Raw genomic sequence first — 22,583 nt, forward strand, 5'->3', positions numbered from 1 at the left:
CTGCGTGGTGTTCCGACGTGGCAGTCCTGTGCAACTCCCGCTCTCCGCACCTCGAACATCTGGCGGTGAAGAGCCGTCCCTTCTACCTCCCAATAGAATTCACCTCCATTATCCTGACCGCGGTCTACATCCCACCCCAGGCAGACGTCCGCGTCCGCTGTGGTCAACAAACACCAGACGTCTTACCCCGAGGCATTTACCACCATTGCTGGGGACTTCAATAAGGCGAACCTCAAGAAATCACTCCCCAACTTCCACCAACATGTCTCCTGCAGAAGAACAACTCCAGGACTGTTTGGACTCTGTAGACTGGGCAATGTTCAAGGACTCGGCAACGGACTTGAACGAATACGCCACAGTCGTTACAGACTTCATAAAGAAATATGTGGAGGACTGCATCCCTACAAAAACCTTCCGACTGTTTCCCAATCAGAAACCTTGGATGAACTTTGAGATCCGCACTCTTCTAAAGTCCAGACACAGGGCATTCATGTCCGATGATACAGTGGCCTACATGAAGTCCAGATACGACCTTGGTAAGGCCATCAAAAATGCCAAAAGGGACTTCTGCTCCAAACTGGAGGACCAGACAGATGTTCGGCAGCTGTGGCGGGGCCTGAATGCAATCACCTCCTACAAGGCGAAACCTGGAGGCAGCTCGAATGTCGGTGAAACATCACTGCCTGACGAGCTCAATGCGTTTTACGCACGCTTTGACAGGGAGAATACTGATGTGCCTTCCCGATCCCCCATTCGCTGTGATGGCATTTCAGTCTCAGTCACAGAGGCCGACGTCAGGAAATCCTTCAGAGGGGTGAACCCCCGAAAAGCACCTGGTCCTGATGGTATACCTGGTCATGTTCTAAAAACCTGTGCGGACCAACTGGCGGGAGTTTTTACGGACATTTTCAACCTCTCACTTCTGAGGTCTGAGGTCCCCACCTGTTTTAAAAGGGCATCAATTATACCAGTGCCCAAGAAGAGTAAGGTGACGTGCCTCAATGACTATCGACCAGTGGCACTAACGCCGGTGGTGATGAAGTGCTTTGAGAGGCTGATCATGGAGCAAATCAACTCCTACCTCAACAAAAACCTGGACCCACTGCAGTTCGCTTACCGCCACAACAGATCAACGGTGGATGCGATCTCGCTGGCCCTCCACTCCGCAATGGACCACTTGGACAACAAAAACTCGTATGTCAGGCTGTTATTCATCGATTACAGCTCGGCATTCAACACAATCATCCCCTCCAAACTGGTTACCAAACTTGCAGAACTGGGTCTCTGCGCATCCCTCTGCAACTGGATCATCGACTTCCTCATCCACAGACCACAGTCTGTTCGTATTGGTGGAAATGTGTCAGCCTCGATAACAATCAGCATGGGAGCACCTCAAGGATGCGTGCTCAGCCCCCTGCTGTACTCACTCTATACCCATGACTGCGTAGCCAACCACAGTGCGAACTCCATCATCAAGTTCGCTGATGACACCACTGTTGTGGTCGTATCACTGATGGGGATGAGTCAGTAATGAAGCCGAATAAAGTTACACAAATAAGAAAATATTAAAATAGGTTTCTGGGCTAGCTTACTGCTTATATTTAGTGTCAAATTAGGCTTGCCTCAGGTTGCGCTGTGTGAGATAATAAATACACTAACATTGTCTCCCAAGTGAGGAGGTGACAGAGAGGAAGAGAGAGAAACAGCTAGTCATATCTTTGAAGTAAGATGCCGTAAACCAAATGGCCAATGTTTATGGGGGAGGAGGCGAGAAAGGAAGAGATGCCATAAACCAAATGGCCAATGTTTATGGGGGAGGAGGCGAGAAAGGAAGAGAAAAACAGCTAGTCATATCTTTGAAGTAAGGTGGCATAAACCAAATGGCCAATGTTTTTAATATATCTTGTACCATGTGACAAAATGCCTTTGATGTGATGCCTTTTCCTGTACCTCTGACCATGACTAATGTCTGTGGAATGTGCTAAGGTGACAAAAATACACTATATAATGTAATGTAATTCTGTTGTTCAGAGAAGTGGACTGAGGACAGTGAAGTGTCTACATTGGTCATTTAGCTGGAATTCTCGCTCCCTTCCATCGGCCGATAATAAGTAAAGTTTTGAACTGGTCTACCAAACAGTTTGTGTGTTGTCTGTTTATTAAGAAGCTAACCTGTTTAGTTGTTATAAAAGTAACTTTTTCATCAGAATATAGAAGGGAGATCGAGCAACTGTCCATATGGTGCCAGCACAATAACCTGGCCCTCAACACCAGCAAAACCAAGGAACTGATTGTGGACTTTGGAAGGAGTAGGAGGGGACCCACAGCCCCATTTATATCAACGGGTCGATGGTTAAAAGGGTCAAGAACTTCAAATTCCTGGGCGTGCACATCTCTGAAGATCTTTCCTGGTCCGAGAACACTAACACAATTATCAAAAAAGCTCATCAGCGCCTCTACTTCCTGAGAAGATTACGGAGAGTCGGTTTGTCAAAGAAGACTCTCTCTAACTTCTACAGGTGCACAGTAGAGAGCATGCTGACTGGTTGCATCGTGGCTTGGTTCAGCAATTTGAGCACCCTGGAGAGGAAAAGACTACAAAAAGTAGTAAACACTGTCCAGTCCAACATCCGCTCTGACCTTCCTTCCATCGAGGGGATTTATCACAGTCACTGCCTCAAAAAGGCTGGCAGTATCATCAAAGACCCACACCATCCTGGCCACACACTCATCTCCCTGCTACCTTCAGGTAGAAGGTACAGGAGCCTGAAGACTGCAACAACCAGGTTCAGGAATAGTTACTTCCCCACAGCCATCAGGCTATTAAACCTGGCCCGGACAAAACTCTGATTATTAATAACCACTTTCTGCTATTTGCACTTTATCAGTTTATTTATTCATGTGTGTATATATTTATATCATGGTATATGGACACACTTATCTGTTTTGTACTAAATGCCTACTATTTTCTGTGTGCTTAAGCAAGGCAAGAATTTCATTGTCCTATACAGGGACACATGACAATAAACTCACTTGACTTGACTTGGCTATTTGGCCCACTGAGTCCATTGATCACCCGTTCAAACTCGGGTGCTGTCTGTACGGAATTTGTACATTCCCCCCGTGGGCTTTCTCTGAGATCGTCGGTTTCCCCCACACTTCAAAGATGTACGGGTTTGTCGGTTAATTGGCTTGGTATAAATGTAAATTGTCTCTAGTGTGTGTAAGATAGTGTTAATGTACAGGGCTTGTTGGTCAGTGCGGACTTCGGGGGCTGAAGGGCCTGTTTCCGCGCTGCATCTCTGAACTAATAAACTAAATTAAACACTAGTTCTATGGTAACCCACTTTTACATCTACTCCCTACACACTGGGGGAAATTTACAGAGACCAATGCACCTTAACAAACCGACATATCTTGTGGATGTGGGGAGGGTGGAGCACCTGGAGGAAACCCATGCGTCCACAGGGAGAATGCCCAAGCTCCAATCCTTTACAAGATATGGTAGAGCAGAGAAGATTTATTGGGTTGATTCACAGGATGAAGTAGTTGAGGTGGGAAGAAAGGTTGAGCAGATTGGACCTTTTGACATTTGGAAGAATGGGAGAAGATCTTTTTGAAATGTGTAAGATTCTGATGGGGAATTCAGAGAGTAGAGGAATTGAAAGATGCCCATAATGACACCTACTCAAAATGTAAACAAAAAAACACCAGCTAATTTGCCACGTTTATCAATTATGATCATACAATGTGGCAAGTTGGCTAAAATATATTTTCCATGGCTCAGATTTAAGCTTTGATAAAGGATTATTTAAAATAATTTATCTCTGAAGTTTTCCAGTATTAAAGAAGTCACTGAATTGACACCTTAACTGATTCTCTCTTCACTGATCCTCTCAGACCTGCTCAGAATTGTCAAAACAAATCTGTTTATTATATTTTTTATTGAAGTGTATTAGTTCAGCAGAAAACTTCCCTGACAAAAACAACTCACATTTACAGTACAAAGTAATCCAAGATCATTTAAATGGCTTTTCAGCATTCAACAAGATAATGGCTCAAACTATGTTGAATCGGACTAGTTTCATGGGAAAGAGGCAGTTCTTTGTTTAGTTTAGATTATTGTCAAGTGCACCAAGGTATAATGAAAATATTGCATGTTGCAGAAAACTGCAGAAAATTGTGGACGTAGCCCAGACTGAGGCAAACAAACCTCCCTTCCATTGATTCCATTTATACTTCACGCTGCCTTGTAAAGTCCACCAGCATAATCAAGGACAGGTCTCACCCCAGTCATTCACCCATTAGGCAAGAGGTACAGAAGTGTGAAATCGCACACCTCCAGATTCAGGGACAGTTATCAGGCAACTGAACCATCCTATCACCAACCAGAGAACAGTCCTGAGCTACCAGTTACTTCACTGGAGACCCTTGGCCTATCTTTAATCAGACTTTTCTGGACTTTATCTTGCACTAAACATTGATCCCTTTATCCTGTATCTGTACACTGTGGGCAGCTTGATTGTAATCATGTATAGTCTTTCCGTTGACTAGATAGCACAGAACAAAAAAGCTTTTCCCTCTAAACTAAACTGAACTAGATAGCAGATATATAAAAGTAAGCTTCAGATGCTGGAAATCAAAAATAATAATGACAGATCATGCTGGATTTCATGTTCCACAGATGCAGCCTGGCCAAAATACTCTTTCCAACATTTTGCATGAAGTCATCACACAATGTTCATTTTCTGGTGGAGGAAGTACAATTCACAAGCAGTGTGAAAACTACTAACGATAATACAACAAAATATATCAAAGGGATAATAGATAATAGAACAATACAGTGAATTAAAGTGATGCTAGGAAACGACTGACAACAATAATCACCAAGAGCAAGTTATCCTTACTGGCAGTGAGGTGGAGGTTTGTAAAAGTGAACTCCATCTATTCACTGGATGAATGAGTGGCTGAACACGCCGGCATTTAATGCCTCTCCTTTTACTAAGGAGTCTGCTCAGCATTTCAGAGGGGAAGAGTCTGGACTTGCATTCGTCTAGGAAAGGTGAAAGGGTGTTAAGTTCCATACCGTGCAGACACAAAGCTCTTCCTTTCAAGGCATGCGTTTTAAAAATAGGTTCTGTCCACAATTTGTAAAGACCCCTTGAAAAGCAGCCAAGCTGCCGAACAAGTTATCTTCTGTAGGCATGATGGAGCAGGGTAAGGGGTGGGATAGAGCCACATGATCCTATTCGGCTTCCACAAACCAAATCTCATCTCTCAGCCCGTCCCACTCTGACGCTAACGCTGCAAGAAGTCACAGGAGGGTAGTGCTATAAACTCCGCCCCTTCCATTCATTCTCACAACGTACACACCATAGGATCTTTGGCACACACGGACGGGGAGAAACTGGAGCTCGTTCCAATGTATCACACATTGCAAGTGTTTTTTTACACTCTGCATCCCATGAAATACAATATCTCCAATCATCTCATCGACACACACACACAATACTTCATGGGGTGGGGGGCGGGGGGGTTCTGCAAGGCTGATATTAAACCGTATATAGAGGTGCTTTCAAGGACCCGTTGTGTCACACACAGATGGAATTGACAGTCTCTCCGGCAGCTAAACGACAAGGAAATCCCTCGCCCCCCTACAAGGACAAGAAAGAATGAGGAAAGCAGAGATGCTGGTCCCGCGCTGACAAGGACAGCGCCGACCAGACGGGACGCAGTCAGTCGCTGTCCCTTCGACCTTCAAGCCGGCCTGAAACTCGCCTCTCCCCCCGGGGAGGGAAGGGGGGAGTGAGCTGATAGCGGGAGCACGCAGCCCCTCGCTGCCCTTCACCACTGCCTTACCCTGGTCCGTAAAGACTGTCGCCCGTGATGTCAGCGCTGTTCCTTAATCCTCCGTCAGCTTCCCCCTCTCCCCAGTCTGATTGATTAACGCTTACAGAGGCTGTGACGCTCCGATCATAGCTGGTTTCATCAAGCCGGACCTTTTTTTTCTTCTTTGTGATTCCCCTCTCCTCCCTCCCTCCCTCTCACTGCCACCCCCTCCCGCCTTCAATGTTACTAGTACACATTAATGCCACAAAACTATTCACGCCTACAGACCCATTAATGAGAGAGGTCACTACATTTAAACGAAAGAGTCATCTGAGCACTAAAATCAAGAGTTGGCTAGAATTAAGAGAATTATATCACTAAAAACACCCCAAAGGCATGCGGGTTAATTGGTCCTCTGTAAATTGCCCCGTGTGTGTAGGACATGGATGAGAAAGTGGGATAACATAGAACAAGGGTGATCGAAAGAGAGCATGGACTCGTTGGGCCGAAGGGCCTGTTTCCATACTGTATTTCTAAACTAAACTAAACTTTGGATGGCACCGTTGCTGCCACATACCGCCACACACAGGTTGATCTTGACCTCGGGTGCTGTCTGTGTGGAGTTTGTATGTTCTCCTTGTGACTGATTAGGTTTTCTCCAGGTGCTCTAGATTCCTCCCACATCCCAAATGACATACATGTTTGTAGGTTAATTTGCTTCTGTAAATTACTCTTAATGTGTAGGGAGTGGGTCAGAAAGTGGGATAACGTTGAACTAGTATGAACAGATAATTTACGGTCGGCATGGACTCGGTGGGCCGAAGGGCTTGTTTCCATGCTGTAAATCTAAATTAAATTTCACAGCCAATCCATTGCTGTTGTATTGTCCTCAGAGGAGGTTTGTGGAATTACATGGCAAGATCCCAGAGATCACAAGCAAGTGACAAATGATCTGTGGGAGGAACTCAGTGGGTGGAGCAGTGGGCAGGAGGGAAAGGAATGGTCAATGTTTCAGGTCCAGACCTTGCATCGGGATAGAGTGGTGAGAGAAGTGAGACGTTAGAGAGAGGAGAGGTGAAGTGGACACAGTGGCACAGCGGTAGAGTTGAGCCTTACAGCGCCAGGTTCAATCATGACTATGACTATGAATGCTGTTTGAACAGAGTTTGAACGTTCACCCTGTGACTGCGTGGGTTTTCTCCGGCTGCTCTGTTTCTTCCCACATTCCAATTGTTAATTGTCCCTAGTGTGTAGTATAGTGCTAGTGTGTAGTATAGTGCTAGTGTGCACACTGGTCGGTGCGGTCTCGGTAGGCCGCAGGAACTATTTCCATGTTGTGCAAAGCATATCTTTGATAATGAAACCTATCGTCTGCTTGTCAAAAGAAGAAGGTTATTTATCCCCACGAGCCTTAGTATAAACAAACATCAATAAAATGACAAGAGGACACAAAGTGCCAAAGTAACTCAAAGGATCAGGTAGCATCTCCTGTGAAACTTAAATCCAAAAAAGGAACATGGATAGGAAACGTTTTGGGTCAAGTCCCTTCATCAGACTGATTGTGGTGGTGGGGGTGTGGGGTGCTGAAAGAAAGCTGGTAGAAAGATGGGAACAGAACAAAGCCTGGCGAGCAAAAGGTGGATATGGGTGAAAGGGGATTTTTGATAGGCAAGTGGTTGGACAAAGACCATCTTTAAGCAGATTGTGAAGCTGGGGAGAAGTATAAAGGTGAAAGGGGAATGGATGGGGCATATATGGGTGTGATTCTCTAAAGTCTAAAGGGTTAATCAGGGCCATGCAGATTATTGTTGGACCAACTCTCCTGGTCCCCATTGTTCCCCATCTCTCCCCACCCTTTCCGCTCCATTTCTCCTCCTCTCCTCTCCACTCATCCTCCTAGCTACCAGCCCCTCTCCACTCATCATCCTAGCTACCAGCCCCTCCCCACTCTTTCCCCTAGCTACCACTCCGTCCCAATGCCGGGTTGAGACCCAAAACATCAACCATCCCTTTTCCCCCCACGGATGCTGCCCGATCCGTTGAGTTCCTTCAGCAGACAGTTACTTCACATTCCAGCATCGGCAGTCCCTTGTGTCAGAAAGCAAAGTGAGACCAGCAAACTAAAGCAGGCCATTTGGTCCATCATGCTTGCCCCAACCCATTAAAAGAGATTGCTACTGCCCCTGTTCTATCCCCACTGTTATTTCAGGTGTGTGATTTTTAAGCTTTAACTCCAGTACTCTTGAAAGTTTCTATGGACTGCATCATCTTACAAGGACAAAGAGATTTTCTGAAATCATGAGGGGAATAGATAGGGTGAATACACTAGCCTTTTTTTCTGGGATAGGGGAATCAAGCATGAGTAGGGCACAAGTTTAATTTAAGAGGGAAAAGGATGTAAAAGGAACCTGAGGAGCAACATTTTCATACAGAGGGTGGTGGGTAAATGGGACAATCTGTCGGAGGAGGAAGTAATAACAACATATAAAAGTGAAGAAGGGTCCTGACCTGAAACATCACCTCTCCTTTTGCTTCAGAGATGCTGCCTGATCTGCTTAGTTACTCCAGAACGTTGTGTCGATCTAACATATAAAATACATTTGGATACTACATAGAAATGAAAGGTGTGGAGCAATATGGACCATACAAGGACATATGGGGACGAACTTGGTTAGGGCATCTTGGTCGGCATGGACATAAGGGCCGGTTTCTGTGCTGAATGACACTACAATGCAATGATTCAATGGTACTTTATTGTTACATGTACATTGGCACAGTGAAGCTTTGTTTTGCGTACAACCCGGTAAAATCATACAGCAGACCACACCTGGACAGTGCACAAGAGTCGCCATGTTTTTGCCGCCGACATAGTTACACAAACTTAATTGAACAGTTTTATCCTCAGCCTGCAGTAATGAATAAGTCCTGCCTCCGTAGCAGGCTGTCTCCCGCAGGACCCTCCATCGCTCTCGGACCTCCCCCCCCCACTTGCTAGATCCCCCCTTCATTCTCAGTGGACAAATGACTCAATGAAAGCAGGGATTTTCCATTCAGCATTTGAATTGGACTCTTTAATCAAAAGACCATACAGTAGCTGTGCTTTCACGCCAGCACCACTTAACCACACAATTTTCATATCCCTTGATCACTTTAATATATTAAAATGCATGGATTACTGCAGAGTTCACTCAGCACCTATAGACAATAGGTGCAGGAGTAGTCCATTCGGCCCTTCGAGCCAACACCACCATTCACTGTGATCATGGCTGATCATCTCCAATTAGTACCCCATTCCTGCCTTCTCTCCATGTCCCTTGACTCCGCTATCTTTAAGAGCTCTATCTAACTCTCTCTTGAAAGCATCCAGAGAATTGGCCTCCACTGCCTTCTGAGGCAGAGAATTCCACAGATTCGCAAATCTCTGGGTGAAAAAGTTTGTTCTCATCTCCGTTCTAAATGGCCTACCCCTTATTCTTCAACTGTGACCCCTGGTTCTGGACTCCCCCAACATTGGGAACAAGTTTCCTGCCTTAATAATCTTGTATGTTTCAATAAATCCCCTCTCATCCTTCTAAATTCCAGAGTATACAAGCCCAGCCGCTCCATTCTATCAACATATGACAGTCCCGCCATCCCGGGAATTAACCTCGTGAACGAACATACGCTGCACCCTAGTTCACTCCGCAACTGTATTTTCCAGAGTGGATACTTCCAAAGATTCATTACCACCTGGAAAAACAGATTCCCGAGTCTGATGGAGGGTCCCGCCTCAAGAACCAATGAAGGAAATAGGAGATCACTGTGAATGGCAAATAAAAAATGAAACAGATTCTCAAGAATTCAAGGCTCACCCTCAAGAAGTATCTTCTAACATCGACCTTGAGATCACACTGGTGTCGAGGCAGTGGGGGCCCATGAAGTTACATCACTGTTCTTCCTTCCGAACTGAGCATTTCTCAATCTTGCAATTCTTAGAGCAACTCAGTAACTAGAACAGTCAGAGTAAACTAGTTATGTGAAGGGGAGGTTTACCAGAATGATGTCTGGATTATGGGGTTTTAGCTACAGGGAGAGTAGCTAATCCAAGTTAGATTTGGATTATCTTCTCTGGAATGTTTCAATGAAGTCCTCACCCACTCATCCTTCTAAACTCCAGTGAGTACAAGCCCAGTGCCATCAAAGACTCATCATATGTTAACCCAATAATTCCTGGGATCATTCTCGTAAACTACCTCTGGACCATCTCCAACACCAGCACATCCTTCCTCAGGTATGGGGCCCGAAACTACTCACAATACTTTGTTTTCAAAAAGGAAACAATTTGGTCCGCAGTGACCAGAAAATTAAAAAAAAAATGTTTTTAACTCACCCAGAATCAGTTTCACGTGAGACATCAAGGTGGTTTACTCCAAACTGTCTTTGGAAATGGTTGGATAATGGTAGATAGGAATGGTCATTACATGCTGTCTATTTCCTGTGAATGAGGAAAATAAAATAATACACTCTATTTAGCTCAACACATCAAATAAAAATGTTCTCACTTTATGAGGAGGAGGGACATTAATTTTATTAACAAATTAGAATGTTTAGAATGCATTAGTAGAGAAATCAATGGAATAGATAATTTTCTTTTCTAAGATTAGATTTTGATTCCAAAGATAGAGAAGATAGAATGAAGGAAGAGTCTCCAGTTTACGTCCCATGAGACCTCCATTGTGCAGCTAAAGCAGACCAGCGCATTAAGCCAAGGTTAATTACTTGTTCATTTTCTCGGTCAGCCTGTCTTGCCATTTGGTTGGCATGAATGATTTTTCAGCTTGACACACTTCATATAAAGCTACATCACAATTTAATTTGTGTAGAAAGGAACTGCAGATGCTGGTTTATACAGAAGGTTGACAAAGTGCTGGAGTAACTCAGCAGATCAGAAAGCATCTCTGGAGAAAAAGGATGGGTGACGTTTCAGGTCAGGACCCTTCTTCAAACTGAAGACCCCAGTTTGAAGACGGGTCCCGACCCGAAACATCACCCATACTTTTTCTCCAGAGATGCTTTCTGATCTGCTGAGTTACTCCAGCACTTTGTGTCTATCTTCACAATTTCATTCTGCTTATTGAGTTATTTCTGGAATATTAACGAAAGGTTTGAAATAAAATTATAGCAAATCAGATCCACATTCCTAATCTAAGTGTTGGTCTTTGGTTTAAATGCAAGAGAGGTTGCCTAATCCTCAAATCAATTGAACACTCATTTTATACACTCCCTGCACTTCAATTAGTTTATTCAACTGCGTAAGTTGGAAAAAACAGTTTTACATGCTAAGTGATAAGACTTTCTATCATAATATATAAACACGGTAAATATTTAATGAAATATATCGAATTGCTATTTTAGTTATTTATTTATTGTGGTTCAGTTCTTGGGGATAAAACAAAATAAAGTATATGAGGCAATCTCAAAAAGATTTATTACTGGTAAAATGGTATTGGATTTATGCAACTTTTTTTTAAATTCAAAGAAATCTATGACTATTTTTATTACACTCTTTAAAAACTAAGTCTAAATCAATTTATGAACTACAAGCATGGCTTATTAAATAGGGGTCACATTATCTAATTCAGTATCATTTATATAAATATGGGTTAATAAATGAATAATTTAAACTAGTCAATCATCTGTGGAAGCAATTTATTTTCACTGATTTGATAGTGGGAGAAAACACTAGTGCTTTAAGTTCTTAATCTCAGTTTGACTTATGGAGTTTAATTCCGCTTTCCTGATTACTGTGGCATGGGATGAAATGGAAAGACGTATTAATCAATTATATTTTGTTCTAAATCACAGTGATTAGTTTATAACGTGGAACTTTCAGTGAAGGTCTATTTTATTTTACATCTAAAGGCCAGAAAAGTCAAGTAATAAATTGGTTAAATGGTTTCTCTTTCAGACCCATATCTCAAGGCAAATTCCATTACATGGTCAGCTAACTAGCCACATTGCACATTTAAGTTCAAAATGAGTTAGTTTCTTTCTTAACTTTTGTTTTTTTGACTTTGCTTTGAATGTCCTAAATATCCTCCAAATACATGACATTTCTTGTTTAAAATGATGCCAAGTGCTGGAGTAACTCAGGGGATCAGGCAGCATCTCTGGAGAACATGGATGGGTGACATTTTAAGCTGGGACTCTTCTGGAGGGTCCCTACCCGAAACATCACCTATTCAATCTTCTCCAGAGATGCAGCATGACCCTTTGAGTTACTCCAGCACTTTGTGCCCAAATGTGTAATCCAGCATCTGCAGTTTCCACATTACTCCTTTAATTGTTTTTCTACTGTTTAAATAATTACCCCATTATGCCTAGCCTCTTGTCGTACTGCAAATATTACATTTTAAGTTACAACTTTAGATATTTTATAATATATAACAGAGGAAAAAAAATGCGACATTTCATCTGGAAAAAGTTTTAAATAAAACACCTCCATTATATAAAGCTGATTGTAAACTTAAATTTCCAAGAATACTTTCTATTCAATAAAGGAATCATCATCATCCACATTGAAATTATCTTCCAATTCATGTTCTATCCTGATACGGAAATAGGTTGCTGACAGAGGACCTGCCGGTAGACCCAGCTCGCCCACCGTGGACTCTGAATCGGCCCCGAGCCACCCAGAGGAGGGACCGAGAGCGAGGAGGACCACTGAGAACAATGGGGGGCCCGGTAACGGGGGGCTGGGGGGGGGGAGAGAATAATGGAGGAGCCAGTATACTTTGTAACTTTGACAATCCAGCAGCGGAAGGACCCGAGGCTGTGGTCTTCCCCCTACAGAGCCTTGCCGTTGGCTGCACCGAGCTTCAGTGCACGTACTGCTGCAACCTGGAATGGGACAGTCAGCAACATTTCTATCACTCTTTGAACTTGTTTCTACAATTGAGCTGGGATGGGTCCTCTCATTCACAAGAACTAACTCTGCAAGATTTTCACAACTCTTGTCAGTAAGTACAGTAATTGTCCAAGTTTACAATTCACTCATTCAAAGAGTTTCCGGCTAACATCTCTATTTGACTTTAAGATGCAGAAACAGTTCTCTTTAAATCGTTTGCTATGCAAGGCTTGTCATCACTGCCAAACAGTTATTTAAATAAAATGACTCTCAGAAAGGAACACAAGTTCCACCTCCTGTTCCCAGAAGATTAAATGCACTCACAATTCAAAGCTACTCTTACGATCCCTGAGATTTGAAGCATCCCTGGTGAATAAACGTAATTAAGTAGGGCACTCTGAGAATTTAGATTTCCCACTGGTATGTTATGAATACAATGAAATTGATTCGAACAAACCCAATTGCAAAATTTGTCATTTTAACCCACACAGTTTTTTTTTGACAAGAATTGATTAGAAACAATTTAATGTTTTAACCAAGTTCTACCACAAATGAGTTATAAATATTTGTTTTCTGTGATCCCTGTCAAAACTAAATGTTAAATTTAAGCAGTAACATTATAATCTGATTAAATAACATACATTGGTATTAGTATTGGTTTATTATTGTCATGTGTACCAAGATCCAGTGAAAAACATACCTGCCAGGTAAATCATATTGTACATGAATAAATCATACAGTATATGAGTTCATCATTAAGTGTAAAAGAGAAAGTAAACTGATTGCTGAATATAGCATAGAAACAAGGAACTGCAAATCCTGGTTTATACCAAAGATAGACACAAAGTGCTGAAGTAACTCAACGGGTCAGGCAGCATCTCTGGAGAAATAGGATGGGTGACATTTCGGGTCAGGACCTTCTTCAGACCTGAAATGTCACCCATCCTTTTTCTCCAGAGACGCTGCCTGACCTGCTGAGTTACACCAGCATTTTGTGTCTATCTTCGAGTTACTCCAGCATTTTGCGTCTATCTGTGGAACACTGTGTCGTAGCTACGGAGAAAGTGCAGATAAAATAAGGTGCAAGGGCCTCAATGAGGTAGATTTATAGATTAAGAATACACCCTCGGCAGATAAGAGGCCTGCTCAGGAGTCTGATAACAGTGGAGAAGAAGCTGTTCTTGAATCTTGAATCTTTAGCATCTTCTGCCCAACAGGAGAGAGGTGAAGAGATATTATCCGGGGTGTGAATGGTCCTAGATTATGTTGACTGTTTCCCCATGGCAGTGAGGTTGAGTGTAGTTTATCGTCATGTATACTGGGGGTACAGTGAAAAGCTATTGTTATGTGCTAACCAGTCAGCAGAAAAACTATAAGTGATTGCAATCGAGCCACCCACTGTGTACAGATACACGATAAAGGGAATAATGTTTAGTGCAAGAAAAAATCCAGTAAAGACCGATCGAAGATAGTCTGAGGGTCTCCAATGAGGTAGTTAGTAGCTCAGGACTGGTCTCTAGTTGTTGGTAGGATGGATCAGTTGCCTGATAACAGCTGGGAAGTAACTGTCTCTCAATCTGGAAGTCTGCGTTTTCACACTTCTATCCCTCTCGCCGGTGGGAGAGGAGAGAAGTGAGAGTGGCCAGGGTGCAATTCGTCCTTAAGTATTCTGGTGGCCATGCTGAGGCAGCATGAGATGTAAGTGTAGTCAAGGGAAGAGAGGTTTCCGCAGAGCATCTATAGAAATTGTTACAAGTCATTGGAGGCACATTGAACTTCCTGAGCCTTCTGAGGAAACAGGGACCTTGGTGTGCTTTATTGGCTGTAGCATTGATGCAGTTGAACCAGGACAAGTTATAGAGTCATAGAGTCATACAGCCTAACTTGCACATGCCGACCAAGCCTAACTGCACATGCAGACCAAGATGCCCCATCTACACTGTATTCTCTAGGGTTGCTGCCAGACCCACTGAGTTGCTCCAGCATTTTCTGTCTTTTAAATGTTTTTATACCACCTCCTGCAACTACCTCCTCTGGCAATTTGTTCCATATACCCACTACCGTCTGGGTGAAAAAGTTGCCCCTCAGATTCATTTTACATTTTTCTCCTCTCATATTAAACCTATCTGGTTCTTGATTTCCCTATTCTGGATAAAAGACTCTTTGCACTTGCCCTCTCTAGTCCCCTCATGATCTTATACAGCTTTATAGGATCACCCCTCATTCTTCTGTGCTCCAAGGAATATAGCCCTAGCCTGCCCAACCTCTCCCTATGGCTCAGCCCGTCAAGTCCTGGCCACATCTTTGCATTCCTTCCACCTTAACTTAAGTTGTCATGATATTTACACCGAGGAACTCGTGTCTCTCGATGGTTGCCACCTTGGTGCAGGGATCCGGGATGTGTGTTCCACCCTGTTCCTCAAGACAATGACCAGTTCCTCGGTTTTGCTGACATTGAGGGAGAAATTGTTGCGTTGACACCATGCTACCAAGGTCTCTATTGTTTTCTTGCGCCCTCTTGTCAGTGTTCAAGATCTGACCAACTATGGTGGTGTCATCTGCAGACTTGTAAATGGATTTACAACAGGATTTGGCCACATCATCATGAGTATATAGGGGGACTAGTAAATGTTTAAGGATGCATCCTTGCGGGGAACTGGTGGTGACAATTATCATGGAGGATGTATTTCCCTAGGTCCTGGAGTTTCGAGACGTGTATGGTTGGGATTATGATGTTTTTTAAATGTTTTTATACCACCTCCTGCAACTACCTCCTCTGGCAATTTGCTGACCTTATTGCTGTCGGGCTTGCTGTCTCTCCCTTCGGGGGAATGCGACTTTTTTGTCGTATCCCCCTTCTCTGCCTCCATCTGTACTGAGCTAATGGCGGAGCTGGCGACCTCGAGACTCCGGAGGCAGAGCCAGTCAGGACTTGCCCTGGGCTAGCTCCCGTGAGGGCGGTCCAGCTCAGGGCTGGAACGGCGCTCCCGTGAGGGGCTGTGATGCTCCCGTGAGGGCGGCCTGACGCGGGGCTGAGACGCTCTCGTGAGGGGCTGTGGCACTCCTGTCGGGGTGGCCCAGCCCGAGGGTGGAACGGCGCTCCCGTTGGGGCGGACCAGCTCGAGGGAGGAACGGCGCTCACGTGAGGGCGATCCGGCTCGGTGCTGGAACGGTGCTCCGGTGGCTGGGACGGCGTTCTGGCGGAGGTGACCTGAGACCGGGGTTCAGCCGCGGGCCAGTGGCTGCGTCCGCTGGACTGGAGGGCGGCAGCTTCGACCACCCCGGGACGCGGTGTTTGAGCAGGCCCGCTTGCGGGGTTCGGTGAGCCGCGGAACTGTTTGTACCATCGCCCGGTGGGGTATCACCTCAGCGCAGAGGGAGAAGAGGAGGGAAGAGATTGCGGCCCTAAGATTTTTGCCTCCACCACAGTGAGGGGGTGCTTGGAGGACTCACTGTGGTGGATGTTAATTTGTGTTTATTGTTGTTTATTATTGTATTATTGTATGTATGACTGCAGGCACGAAATTTCGTTCAGACCATAAGGTCTGAATGACAGTAAAGGAAATTCTAAATTCTAAATTCTAAATGTTGAAGGCAGAGCGACAGTCAATAAATGGGAGTCTGAACGAGGTGACCTTATTATCCAGCTATTCCAGGGGTGAGTGTGGGGCCAGGGAGATGATTTTCCACAGGATGCCTGAAGCTGACAAAGTTTAAACATCTGTAAGAGTTGGCTGGTATCGACAAACCATCTCAAAAACGTGATCGGGCAGCAGCAGTAGAAGGCTTCAATGTGGACACAGACCCCCGTCACCCCTTGCACAATCACCAACATGCCAAGAAACGCTTGAAGTCAGAACAGCTTCATGGAACTAGAGCCAACCAACCGTACCAGGCACCAAAACCAAACAATAGATGGCACCAGCACACCACCTGCCTTACACTACCTGGAAAGCCCTAAACCGCCTCCGCACTGGAGTGGGACTTTGCGGACTCAACCTGAAGAAGTGGGGCTTCTCGGACTCTGACAAGAGCAACTGTGGAGAGGTACAGACAATGACCCACCTACTAACTTGCGGCGGAGAGGCAAGCACTGTGGATGATCTCTGCAGGAGCACAGATGTGGCACTGGCTGTGGCAAAGCAATGGCAGAACCTCATCTGACACACGAGCAAACTAACTAAATTACTCACTCTTTTCTTTTCACATGTACTGTTGTATTCAAATATGATATAATTGCACTCATGTATGATATTATCTGCCTAGATCAAAACAAAATTCTTCACTGCATCTCGGTACACTTGACAATAATAAACCAAACCAATGCCTTTATTCGCATTATATTATCTGTATTTTGCCACCACTTGTTTTACACACTAAGCTTTGACAGCATGTTTCTGGTGGATTTTTGTACTTGCTCTCTTCCAGACTAACTGTCTACTTCCAACATATCATCACAGTCTAAATTAGTATGTAGACTTTCAAATCCTCCATGGTTTAAATATAATCCTGTTGTACCAAATTATTGGTAGTTATGATTGTTTTTGGCTTAACAAGATTTGCTTCTCAAGCTCGTACTATTTTAGTACAGAGTTAATACAATTTGCATTTGATTTAACAATCATTATAACAGTGTTCCATTACAACTGCAATATTAAAACATTAAGTTGCATCAGGAACACTTTAAAAAGTGGTTCTGCATTTGAAACATTTTATTTTTGGTTTAAAGGATTTTTTATGACCTGTTCTGCTGCTGGGTTAAATAGAATCGATGTGGAAAGGATGTTTCCAGGAGTGGGAGAGTTTAGGATCAGCAGGCACAGCCTCAGGATAAAAGGACATACCTTTAGAATGGAGATGAGGAAGAATTTATTTAGCTAGAGGGTGGTAAATCTACAGAATTCAATGCCACAGGTGGCTGAGGAGGATAAGTCACCTGATGTTTTTAAATGTTTGGCAGGTTCTTGATTGTTAAGGGTATCAAAGGTTATGGGGAGAAGTCAGAGGAATGGGGTTGAGAGGGAAAGATCAGCCAGCTATGACCAAAGGGTGAAGTAGACTCAATGGGCCAAATGGCCTCATTCTGCTCCTATGAACATGGTGCTGTTCATGCCTCTCTTTGGCTGATGACTTTGCCAAGTGTGGATAATCTGTAAACAGCGAGCCTCATGATGCATGTTTAGTCAGAGGCCGTTAGCCTCTAGCATGTTTAAGCTACCAGCACACATGTTTTTGTACATCAAATACAATTGGAAGTGGGTGGAAAACCATCAGGACCCAGCTTTTGAGGTTTAACAAGTTTTAACAAAGTCTCACCAAGCCATCCATTCAATTGGGGGTGACGGGAAGGTGTTTGGGAAGGGGAGGGGTGAAGAATTCTGTAGGGTTAAAATTCTATCTACCATCTTCCTCCAGGATCAATGTTTTTCACAGAAACACACCAGGTGCTGATCTTGGGAAGAAGCACCATTGTGGGCTCTTGTTGCCTGACCCGCTGAGTTACTGCTGCATTTTGTGTCCATTATTACTGTTCTAATGATGTGGCTTCATAGATAGTGAGTGTTTGTGGGAATACCATGGTGTGTAATGCAAATAATGTCTGCTGGAATATTGGGAGCATGCTCCAATTCTAACATTATAACAATCTTGATATTATAAATCATTCTTCAAAAGCTATCATTATAAATGATAGCTTTTTGCTGTCAATTATAACGGTTAAAAGAGTATTATTGGTTCAATCATCCAATGTGGAGCTCAAAATAACAGTAGACACTACATGAAATAATTCTCTATTCAGTAAGTCATAGGAGCAGAATTAGGCCATTCAGTCTATCGGCTCCACTATTCAATCAAGTCTGATCGATCTTTCCCTCTCAACCCCATTCTCCTGCTTTGTCCCCATAACCTTTGACACCCTTACTAATCAAGAATCTATCAATCTCCGTGTTAAAAATACCCAATGACTTGGCCACCACAGCCATCCGTGGCAGACAACAGAAAGATTTTTGATCAGAAATGTTCAATGTTCCCCTTTCTGCAGATGCTGCCTGTCCTGTGTTTTTTCACAGCTTCTTCTGATTTTAATCCAATGTGTAGCATTACAGAAAATATCAATGCAATGTTAGAACCATTTGGGTCGATTTGTAATCAAATGTTCTTGACGGGCCTTGCGGAACATATTGAGCCTTGGTTACAATATAACTGAGAATGTTTAGTTAAATGTTAATGGTCACAGACAGATAATTTCAATCATTCTTTGCCTAATAGGCACAACCTTTCATTTGGACACATTTCATTTTCTTTTGTCAGTCTATATTAGCATATTTTTCTATATTATAGTCCATCATCTTAAAGCATCTGCTTGTTTGATACACATTGAGTTTAATCTATTCGTCCTTATTAGTACTCATTGACTACCTTAAAATCTGGTGTCATCAATGTATTTTTTATTAATATAAATGTTCACTTTGGTGCTACAATTAATGAGTTTAAAGCTTACAATAACTAGAACAGAACCAAAGGAATAACTGATGCCACACCCCGGAATCAAAGAATCATTGAACTCTATGGCATTGGAATATTTTGTCAATGTTAGTTAATTTTATATCGAAGTCACGTGAGTGACTACGCGAAGAGCCCGCCAGCCCACATGTGCGTCAATACGTCGACGTGGCGCGAGAATCGGAGCAGTTTGAAACTGCTCTGGCGGGTAAGGAGGTTTTTTGTTGCAGGAACGAGCCGCTGCTCTGAAAATAGGGGCAGCGGGCCCAGAGAAGATGGCACAGCTTGTGCAGCTGCCGCCATGGAGGCTCCGTAAGGAGCTGGCGGCTAAAATTAGCGGGTGACGGCTCGGCCAATGCAGCGACTGCTGTGGAGGCTCCGTAACAGAGCTAGCGGTTGCAACTTAATTGGTTCGCGGCTCAGCCGGAACAACCGCCGTGGAGGCTCTTAAATAAAAAATAAAAATGAATAAATAAAATAAATATATTTTAAAAAAGGAAGCAGGCAGCTTCATTCATTAGGCTGACGGCTCGGAAGGTGCAGCCATCGCCATTAAGTCTCCAAGAGGGAGCAGGCGACGGGATTCAATTGGCTGACGGCATGGCCGGTGGCTACTGCCATTGAGGCTCTGAGAGAGAGCGGGTTTTGTGGCTCCAAGGGAGCAGGAGACTGGTTGAGGCCCAAAAAGGGAGCCAGCCAGATGCCTGAAGGAAGCAACACCTGGCTCAGGGTTGCGTTATTTTCCTCCCCTCTAGACTCCATTGAGGCTGCAGAAAGGAGCAAGTCCGGACTCGGAGTCATTAGCAGGCATGATCTACCCAGTGTGTATATAATAGAATTGTGCTCCTGGCTCAGGAGACACTTACAGGATGCTCCTGTCAGGGTTGTGTTATATATCTCCCGCTCAGAAGAGGGGAAGCGATACCTGGCTCAGGTTTGCGTTACAATATCTCCGGTTCAGAAGAGGGGAAGCAGCACGTGGTTCAGGGTTGTGTTATTTTATCTCCCGCTCAGTAGAGGGGAGTACTGGAGATTATTACATAAGTAACTCCGACTATGGGGATGTCATCAAGGAATTCGAATCCCCAGAACTTACGGGGGATCTGCTGCAGTTAATCATATGAAGGAGTTCTGGCTCTTGTCACATAATTTGCCATCCCTTCGGGGATAGGAGATCCACTGGAGGAGATCTGGCTAAGAGCATCAGTGATTTAACTCCTCATCAGCTAAGGAGGTATGCATTGGATACAGCTGGGAACTATACCAGTCCAAATGAACTGCCAGACTTTGGATGTTCCAAAAGTCAATCTCATCATTTGGGATATCTTAGTGGTGATACGTGGGCAAGAGTTAAATTTCAGCATATTCAAAGACTATTAACTGATGTCTTTTCGGCATTTGCAAGGGCAGTAGATGGGTTCAGCGCTCGATAGTGCAGAAGATGCTTTAGCACTTCTACGTAATACACAGTTGGAGCTAAATTGCCTTCACAAAATGCTACAAGGCCTAAGGTAATTCCCAAAAATGTTGCTCGTTTATGCAGGGCCAGTAACATGCAGCCTGCAATGTATCTCTTCGGAGAGGAGAGATGTTAGCAAGGTTATGACTTGCAGGGAGAATTTTAGGCGGCTGCGGGGCAGGGCTCCAGTATCTTGGCATATCACCTCTACATATAAACTAACAGCTGGAAGCGCTGCTCTGAGGCAGGTTGGAAAATCAGGCCAACTCAATTCAGACCTAGCCGGATGCCTTTGTTAGGCCCAGGGCCATCACACTCACCTTGGTGAAGAGAATGTGTTGTGCTCTCTAGTGACTGAGATAGGTCGTTCCAGAGGACGGTGGCAGCAATTCCTGGTTCAGGATTGCATTATGATATTTTCTACTCTGAGGGTGACTCTGACTGTGACGAGTTGACAGGGAACTCGTATTCCCACACCAAGCGGATGCTACGCTTCAATTCTAGTCGCATAAGGATCTGATGTATGTTCTGATTCAGTCAGACACTGGAGGTTGTAGGTTAATGCCATCAGTTAAGGCAAATTCTAAGTTGAAAGGCTTTAACCCAGAAAGTTTTGAGACTTCTCAGGGAAGGATTCAACTTGTAAAAGGTCAGTAGAGGCTCTTCTGTGTTATACACAGTCTAAACTCAATTCGACTAGGATGGTACAGGCCTGAGGCCTATCCAATTTATGCTAACATTTCACAAAAGTAAGAGGATACTGCTCCACGGAAGCTGATTGGAGCACCAGGCCTACTCTTCTATCAAAGCCAGAGGGCTTTTATCCGCAGGTTCAGCGCTCACCATGGTTGCTGTGCTTTCTTCATACTCAGTACTGTTCCCAGCGGGTCATGATGTATGTGCAAAGGCACAGAAGACTAGGATCCAGCAAGTCTAGGATCAGCTGACTGTTAGTCTTCTGGCTGAGGCCAAGGATCTTCTTGGTGGATGTTACAGCAAGTGCTTTCTCCAAAACTGCCTTGATCTCATCTTCAGTCATCGTCTGTCTTCTCATGGACAGCAAAGCAACAATGAGCTGGAGGTGGTTTGAGTATGTGAATGTTATTACATTAGTCACATGAGTGCTGCTGTCGATATTTAAGTCAGGGTTCGACAAACAGGAGGGGACAGATAACCTCTGGAATGTTTCCAGTTTACAAATCACACCAAATTATAAAGTTCATTTTCTGGTTGATTATTCCTCCACGGCAAGAGAAGCCAAAAAAATGTCCATCCTTATGGTCAATAATAGAAACTATTAAACTCTGGTTATCCAAGTGCAAACAGAGACATCTCGCAAAGGATGAGTAGTCTGCCCAAGAACAAGAGGGGTATGGTTCTAATATTTTTCTCAAGATTGAAGAATGCCAAATCAGGTTAAGATTTGGCTTGTCTGATCATGTGTTTGGTTAACCAGTTTAAGATGGATTATTGTCTTTCAGCAATTTAGCTGATTCAGAGGATTTAGGGCCTCAATCAATCTTGAAGTTGGATACTTTTCCATATCTATACATGAGAGGCACAGATATATCTGGTGTTTTTTGATGACAAGCCAGTGGTGGAAATTTTACACTCTACCTAGGTGTTGTCTTCAGGCCTAGGCTATTTACAAAGATTCTAAAGCTAATGCTGCCCTACTCAGATCAAAAGGGCATTGTGTCATGGAGTTTATAGACAACATACTTTTGTAGCTCATAAGACTCAGGGGTTTTATCAGTAGATGCCTCTTTCGATATTAAAGATGAGATGACATGAATTTTAAAAGTGCCAATTTGGCCTACTCATTCAGGGTGTCCATTGTAAAAGGCGGCTGAAAGAAGCTTCTACTTACTCGAAGTCACGAGTGATGACTAGTTTGGCCTATTTCTC

At 43.8% G+C, this 22,583-nt stretch overlaps 1 protein-coding gene across 7 annotated transcripts in view; it reads right to left on the reverse strand.

Annotated features, from left to right (window-relative positions):
• The window catches only part of LOC129706393 (monocarboxylate transporter 2-like), a 356,464-nt gene that overhangs the window by 105,068 nt on the left and 228,813 nt on the right, over window positions 1-22,583 (reverse strand). For 3 of the 7 annotated variants that reach the window (XM_055650680.1, XM_055650677.1, XM_055650676.1), the window contains one exon: window positions 10,199-10,303. The gene's annotated coding sequence lies outside the window, so the exon portion shown is untranslated. Of the gene's footprint in view, window positions 1-5,086; window positions 5,110-5,859; window positions 6,001-10,198; window positions 10,304-22,583 lie in introns of those variants that run through there. The other 4 variants (XM_055650679.1, XM_055650681.1, XM_055650678.1 and 1 more) reach the window with 3 other exon arrangements.

This window comes from Leucoraja erinacea, chromosome 19, assembly GCF_028641065.1.
Source record: "Leucoraja erinacea ecotype New England chromosome 19, Leri_hhj_1, whole genome shotgun sequence".
In the NCBI taxonomy this organism is placed as follows: Eukaryota; Metazoa; Chordata; class Chondrichthyes; order Rajiformes; family Rajidae; genus Leucoraja; species Leucoraja erinaceus.